This window comes from Microcebus murinus, chromosome 16 (assembly GCF_040939455.1).
Source record: "Microcebus murinus isolate Inina chromosome 16, M.murinus_Inina_mat1.0, whole genome shotgun sequence".
Taxonomy (NCBI): domain Eukaryota; kingdom Metazoa; phylum Chordata; class Mammalia; order Primates; family Cheirogaleidae; genus Microcebus; species Microcebus murinus.
Genome location: NC_134119.1, coordinates 73,404,960 through 73,412,574, shown reverse-complemented (window position 1 = coordinate 73,412,574; position 7,615 = coordinate 73,404,960). Strand labels below are relative to the sequence as shown.

The window sequence follows — 7,615 nt, the reverse complement described above, 5'->3', positions numbered from 1 at the left end:
TTGTGGGGGTACCAATGTTAAGGTCGGGTACGTTGCCCTCTCCCAGCCTCCCCCCTCGGGTCAGAGCCTCAAGTGCGCCCATCCCCCAGTCGGTGCGCACCCACCCCATTCCTAATGGAGGTGTATGCCCATCCCCTCCCCCCACCCGCCCGACACCCACCCGATGAAGGTGATTCCTCTGTGTCCACTTGGGTGTCCGTCGGTTCGTACCCATTTGCTGGTGAGCGCGAGCACGTGGTGCTCGTGTGTCCATTCTTGGGCTACCTGGCTTACTGGAACGGGTTCCAGCTCTGGCCAGGAGAACCACGAGAGGTGCCCTCTCACCGCTGCTCCTCCTAGCTGAATAGCACTCCGTGGTGTCCACGCGCCACATTTCATTTACGCACTCGTGGGTCGATGGGCACTCGGGTCGCTTCCAGGTCTTTGCGATTGTGACTTGTGCCCTGACTCTAACCCTAACCCTTACCCAGCCCCGTCTCCTCCTCGGCCCCTGCCTGACTGACTCCTTCCCGCCCGGCCTGTCACCTGTCACCGTCCTCTGCCCCTGCCTGACACGCTCCTCCCCGCCCGGGCCGTCACCGTCCTCGGCCCCTGCCTGACGGGGCTCCTCCGTCGCCTGGGCCTTCCAAGGGCTTGGTGTGGACGCTGGTTCCAGGACGCCCTCCCAGCAACCCGGTAGCAGGGCGGCCGCAGCGTCTCGCGCCACCCAACCGTCCGCCGGCCGGCGGCCGTCGCTAAGTGGCCTGCGGGGGACGTGCCCCCACTGTGGGGCGGGCGCCCAGCCTGGTGTCTTCTCTGAGGCCCCGTGGCTGCTTTTCCCCCCCGCAAGGGGAGAGCCGCGGAGGTGGGGACCGCCTCCTCATGGGGACGTACACCCAGCTCTCCACGTCGGATTCCGGGGCTCTCTGTCCTGCCAGAAGGCCCAGCTGGCCTGCGGGTCCTTAGAGTGGCAAAAACATCCGAAAACTGAGATTGAGGGTCCGGTGGTTGTCTGCACTTTTGTGCTGGGCACCCCAGGGAGGCCCGGGGGCTGGCTGGACAACGCGGTCTGCTGGGCGGGGGGGGGTTTGGAGGAGCAACTGATGCCCTTTGCACTTTGGGTAGCAAGTGTCTGAGGTGTCTCTGAGCCCTGCGCCATGTCGGGGGTGGGGGTGGGAGGTCGGGGGGGGTGGAGGAGCAGGAGGAGGAGGAGGAGGAGGAGGTGGGAAGGGCCGTGGCCTGCAGTCGTGTTCCCGGGGTGGCTTCTTCCACAGGCTGCTTGGCCTGGGCTCCCTGCACCTGGGCCTTTGGAGGACTGGCCCTGTGCTTGCCAACGCTTCCCCTGCAGGGACCCAGAGCTGGGAGGTTGCATCTCTCAGCCCTGGGTCGGGCAGAGCCCCAGCGGGCCATGCCCACAACCTCTCTCAGCACGGGTCCCCCAGAAGGCTCCTTTGGGACCAGGATTCTCTTGCGGGTGGCTCTTTAAGGTCTGGCCCCTGGATGGAGGGGCACCAGGAGTAGAGGAGCAGGAAGGGGAAGGGGGTGGCCGTGCGAGGGGACACTTTCAGGCCAAGTCCCAGCTTCAGCCTGATCCTCCTGGGAACCCCGGGGTGTACGTCACACCTCCTGGTTGTCCCGCTCTGAGACAAGGAGCCGGGCTTCGCATTCCCCCAGCAGCCAGTCGTGGGCTGAGGACACCTGGGGCGTTGGGAACTCCCTGGCTTCTCCTTGGCTTAACATCTGGAGCTGCTTGTGAATCGTGCCGCCACACACACCCGAGTGCAGGTGTCTTCTGCACAGACTGCGGGCCTCGCTCTTCTGAATGCCGCTAGCTCGCCACCCACCCACGGGTGAACCTGGTCAGGGTACTTTCTCTCGGGGGCAGACTCTGATCCTGGCGGGCTACCGGTGTCTCTGTTTGCTCGTTTCTTTCTTCCATTTCGGGAAAGGCTTCCTTACTGGGTGTGGAAATCTCCTATGCCTTTCCTCGCCTATTCTGTCAGCTTTAAAATTCTCTTTCAGTTGCCACCCTCACAGATGGATTAGGAAACTCTTTCCGGTGCACTCATTAGTGAAATGACCTCAAGGAAGCTGGAATCCAATATCTAATCGCCGATTTTTAGCGAGTCCACACGCCAGGGTGGTCGGGGTCCAATGCAGCCCCGGCCAGGCCCAGGCCCCTTGGACTGGGCCACAGGAGGACACAGAGGAGGGTCCCGGCCCCCACGGTCGCGTTGCCGGCAGTTCTCCAAGGGCTTGGGCGTTTTCCAGAGGTAGGAGATGGAGGGGACTGATTTCTTCAGCGCCCCACTAACCACGCCACCCCACCCATGGGACACATCCCTAGAGAGAGAGAGAGACGCCCCATACACTCGCTCCCCTCCCCCATGCGCTGTGCCCCAGCCCGGGCCCGGGGGAATAGGCGGCAGCCCACCCACAGGGTGGGGGGCGCAAGGGGTTGTCGGGGAGGGCGGCCCCTGCCTGGGGTCAAAGGGCGGGCGACCCGCGCGTGCGCAATCGGCGGCGGCGGCGGCGGCGGGGGCGGCCACGAGCTGGGGGTGGGCCAGGCGAGGAGAGGAAGGGGGCTGGAAGGTCTCCACCTTGGCGAGTCCAGCCGTGGAGGCGCATCTTGTGTGTGTGTGAGTGAGTGAGTGTGAGTGTGAGTGTGTGTGTGTGTGTGTGTGTGTGTGTGTGTATAGAGAGACAGCCCCCCACCCCGGCCCGCCCCGCCCCGCCTGTCACCCCCGTCCCTCGGAGCCCGCCGGACCCGGCCGGTGAACTCAACAGGCCCGCCCGGTGCGGGTCAGCGCCGGCGCGGGGCCTGGGGCGGGAGGAGGCGGCGGGGAAGCGCAGAGAGGCTCGGCTTCTTGAGCGGGGCAGGGGCGCCCTCCGCCGTCTAGGGCCACACCACCCTGAACGCGCCCGATCTCGTCTGGTCTCGGAAGCTAAGCAGGGTCGGGCCCGGTTAGTACTTGGATGGGAGACCGCCTGGGAATACCGGGTGCCGTAGGCTTCTTCTTTTTTTTTTTTTTGTTTTGTTTTGCCTCTTGTTCTGTCCCCTCTCTGGGAGCGAGGCGGCGGCCCGGGGCGGGGGTCACCCCCACCCTCAGCGCCCGCCGCGGTGCCTGGCGCCCCAGCCCGCACCGTGGGGCCTCCTCTTGTCCCAAGCCGCGACACCGCCGTCACGCGGCAGCATGCGTGGCTTCTGGACTGTCAGGTCTCAGACCAAAGGTCTGCTCTGTGGGAACCGACACGCTGGGGGAAACCTTGAGAGTCTGAGAGGGGAGGGAGTTCCAGAAGAAGGCCAGGATGTCATTTTGAGGGAGTATGTGACCAGAACTCGTCCCGTTGCTTTTGGGGTTCTATGGGCTACACGTAGGAATCTTTGGTGGTGGCACCTGATGTTGGGGGATCCGGAGTCACACCCAGACCTGCTCCACAGGCCTCCTTTTACTTTTCTCTTCGGATTCATTATGTTTAAAAAGTGTCTCTTATCTCTATGATTGCATTTTCTTTTCTCTCTCTTTTCAAGCAGATGATGGGAGTCCAAGTATTAAGGTGACATGTGTTGCCCGTGCCCCCCTCCCCCCTGTGTTCTTATTCATTAACCTCTGATGTTGTTCCAGCGTATTGTGGGGGTACCAATGTTAAGGTCGGGTACGTTGCCCTCTCCCAGCCTCCCCCCTCGGGTCAGAGCCTCAAGTGCGCCCATCCCCCAGTCGGTGCGCACCCACCCCATTCCTAATGGAGGTGTATGCCCATCCCCTCCCCCCACCCGCCCGACACCCACCCGATGAAGGTGATTCCTCTGTGTCCACTTGGGTGTCCGTCGGTTCGTACCCATTTGCTGGTGAGCTTGAGCACGTGGTGCTTGTGTGTCCATTCTTGGGCTACCTGGCTTACTGGAACGGGTTCCAGCTCTGGCCAGGAGAACCACGAGAGGTGCCCTCTCACCGCTGCTCCTCCTAGCTGAATAGCACTCCGTGGTGTCCACGCGCCACATTTCATTTACGCACTCGTGGGTCGATGGGCACTCGGGTCGCTTCCAGGTCTTTGCGATTGTGACTTGTGCCCTGACTCTAACCCTAACCCTTACCCAGCCCCGTCTCCTCCTCGGCCCCTGCCTGACTGACTCCTTCCCGCCCGGCCTGTCACCTGTCACCGTCCTCTGCCCCTGCCTGACACGCTCCTCCCCGCCCGGGCCGACACCGTCCTCGGCCCCTGCCTGACGGGGCTCCTCCGTCGCCTGGGCCTTCCAAGGGCTTGGTGTGGACGCTGGTTCCAGGACGCCCTCCCAGCAACCCGGTAGCAGGGCGGCCGCAGCGTCTCGCGCCACCCAACCGTCCGCCGGCCGGCGGCCGTCGCTAAGTGGCCTGCGGGGGACGTGCCCCCACTGTGGGGCGGGCGCCCAGCCTGGTGTCTTCTCTGAGGCTCCGTGGCTGCTTTTCCCCCCCGCAAGGGGAGAGCCGCGGAGGTGGGGACCGCCTCCTCGTGGGGACGTACACCCAGCTCTCCACGTCGGATTCCGGGGCTCTCTGTCCTGCCAGAAGGCCCAGCTGGCCTGCGGGTCCTTAGAGTGGCAAAAACATCCGAAAACTGAGATTGAGGGTCCGGTGGTTGTCTGCACTTTTGTGCTGGGCACCCCAGGGAGGCCCGGGGGCTGGCTGGACAACGCGGTCTGCTGGGCGGGGGGGGGGGGTTTGGAGGAGCAACTGATGCCCTTTGCACTTTGGGTAGCAAGTGTCTGAGGTGTCTCTGAGCCCTGCGCCATGTCGGGGGTGGGGGTGGGAGGTCGGGGGGGGGGTGGAGGAGCAGGAGGAGGAGGAGGAGGAGGAGGTGGGAAGGGCCGTGGCCTGCAGTCGTGTTCCCGGGGTGGCTTCTTCCACAGGCTGCTTGGCCTGGGCTCCCTGCACCTGGGCCTTTGGAGGACTGGCCCTGTGCTTGCCAACGCTTCCCCTGCAGGGACCCAGAGCTGGGAGGTTGCATCTCTCAGCCCTGGGTCGGGCAGAGCCCCAGCGGGCCATGCCCACAACCTCTCTCAGCACGGGTCCCCCAGAAGGCTCCTTTGGGACCAGGATTCTCTTGCGGGTGGCTCTTTAAGGTCTGGCCCCTGGATGGAGGGGCACCAGGAGTAGAGGAGCAGGAAGGGGAAGGGGGTGGCCGTGCGAGGGGACACTTTCAGGCCAAGTCCCAGCTTCAGCCTGATCCTCCTGGGAACCCCGGGGTGTACGTCACACCTCCTGGTTGTCCCGCTCTGAGACAAGGAGCCGGGCTTCGCATTCCCCCAGCAGCCAGTCGTGGGCTGAGGACACCTGGGGCGTTGGGAACTCCCTGGCTTCTCCTTGGCTTAACATCTGGAGCTGCTTGTGAATCGTGCCGCCACACACACCCGAGTGCAGGTGTCTTCTGCACAGACTGCGGGCCTCGCTCTTCTGAATGCCGCTAGCTCGCCACCCACCCACGGGTGAACCTGGTCAGGGTACTTTCTCTCGGGGGCAGACTCTGATCCTGGCGGGCTACCGGTGTCTCTGTTTGCTCGTTTCTTTCTTCCATTTCGGGAAAGGCTTCCTTACTGGGTGTGGAAATCTCCTATGCCTTTCCTCGCCTATTCTGTCAGCTTTAAAATTCTCTTTCAGTTGCCACCCTCACAGATGGATTAGGAAACTCTTTCCGGTGCACTCATTAGTGAAATGACCTCAAGGAAGCTGGAATCCAATATCTAATCGCCGATTTTTAGCGAGTCCACACGCCAGGGTGGTCGGGGTCCAATGCAGCCCCGGCCAGGCCCAGGCCCCTTGGACTGGGCCACAGGAGGACACAGAGGAGGGTCCCGGCCCCCACGGTCGCATTGCCGGCAGTTCTCCAAGGGCTTGGGCGTTTTCCAGAGGTAGGAGATGGAGGGGACTGATTTCTTCAGCGCCCCACTAACCACGCCACCCCACCCATGGGACACATCCCTAGAGAGAGAGAGAGACGCCCCATACACTCGCTCCCCTCCCCCATGCGCTGTGCCCCAGCCCGGGCCCAGGGGAATAGGCGGCAGCCCACCCACAGGGTGGGGGGCGCAGCTGAAAGGGGTTGTCGGGGAGGGCGGCCCCTGCCTGGGGTCAAAGGGCGGGCGACCCGCGCGTGCGCAATTGGCGGCGGCGGCGGCGGCGGCGGCGGCGGCGGCGGCCACGAGCTGGGGGTGGGCCAGGCGAGGAGAGGAAGGGGGCTGGAAGGTCTCCACCTTGGCGAGTCCAGCCGTGGAGGCGCATCTTGTGTGAGTGTGAGTGAGTGAGTGTGAGTGTGAGTGTGTGTGTGTGTGTGTGTGTGTGTGTATAGAGAGACAGCCCCCCACCCCGGCCCGCCGCTCCCTGCCCGCCCCGCCCCGCCTCGCCTGTCACCCCCGTCCCTCGGAGCCCGCCGGACCCGGCCGGTGAACTCAACAGGCCCGCCCGGTGCGGGTCAGCGCCGGCGCGGGGCCTGGGGCGGGAGGAGGCGGCGGGGAAGCGCAGAGAGGCTCGGCTTCTTGAGCGGGGCAGGGGCGCCCTCCGCCGTCTAGGGCCACACCACCCTGAACGCGCCCGATCTCGTCTGGTCTCGGAAGCTAAGCAGGGTCGGGCCTGGTTAGTACTTGGATGGGAGACCGCCTGGGAATACCGGGTGCCGTAGGCTTCTTTTTTTTTTTTTTTTTGTTTTGTTTTGCCTCTTGTTCTGTCCCCTCTCTGGGAGCGAGGCGGCGGCCCGGGGCGGGGGTCACCCCCACCCTCAGCGCCCGCCGCGGTGCCTGGCGCCCCAGCCCGCACCGTGGGGCCTCCTCTTGTCCCAAGCCGCGACACCGCCGTCACGCGGCAGCATGCGTGGCTTCTGGACTGTCAGGTCTCAGACCAAAGGTCTGCTCTGTGGGAACCGACACGCTGGGGGAAACCTTGAGAGTCTGAGAGGGGAGGGAGTTCCAGAAGAAGGCCAGGATGTCATTTTGAGGGAGTATGTGACCAGAACTCGTCCCGTTGCTTTTGGGGTTCTATGGGCTACACGTAGGAATCTTTGGTGGTGGCACCTGATGTTGGGGGATCCGGAGTCACACCCAGACCTGCTCCACAGGCCTCCTTTTACTTTTCTCTTCGGATTCATTATTTTTTAAAAGTGTCTCTTATCTCTGAGGACTGAACTCTAATTTTTTGCTAAAAACTCCTTCCTAAGGAGGCCAGCTGGGTTAGGCTGGCAAATGGTAAGGAGGCCAGCAGGGTTAGGCTGACAAACAGTAAATTCCCACTAAGCGGCTTTTGTTAACCAAACGAAGCAGTGGTTTACTTCCTGACCTGATTCTGGTATGGCATTAACATCACCTAAAAAATAAGAAGCCCCTGTCTTAACTCAAGCATCCTAGCAGATGCCTATTCTTAAATTTAAACCATCTTAAAACATCCTAGCAGGCGCCTATTGTAAATTTAAAGTGTCCTCCTGTCTGGACCTCCCAGAGTGCTCATACCCTTATCTTAAAGTAAGCATATCTTTTCTGGTCTTCTAGATAAAGACTAACTCTCTCAGCCAATTGCCAGCCAAAGAATCTTTAAACCCACCTATAACCTGTAAGCCCCCGCTTCGAGATGTCCCACCTTTTTTGGGCCAAACCAATGTATGCCTCTCATGT

The 7,615-nt window shown here is 62.6% G+C and overlaps 2 non-coding genes across 2 annotated transcripts; both read left to right on the top strand.

The window, feature by feature from the left end:
- Positions 1-2,873: 2,873 nt before the first annotated feature.
- Positions 2,874-2,992, top strand: LOC142861553 (5S ribosomal RNA). The gene has a single exon (XR_012912777.1). It is a non-coding gene; the product is annotated as a 5S ribosomal RNA (ribosomal RNA).
- Positions 2,993-6,517: 3,525 nt separating this feature from the next.
- On the top strand, positions 6,518-6,636 carry LOC142861472 (5S ribosomal RNA). Its single transcript, XR_012912697.1, has one exon. It is a non-coding gene; the product is annotated as a 5S ribosomal RNA (ribosomal RNA).
- The last annotated feature ends 979 nt before the right edge of the window (positions 6,637-7,615 follow it).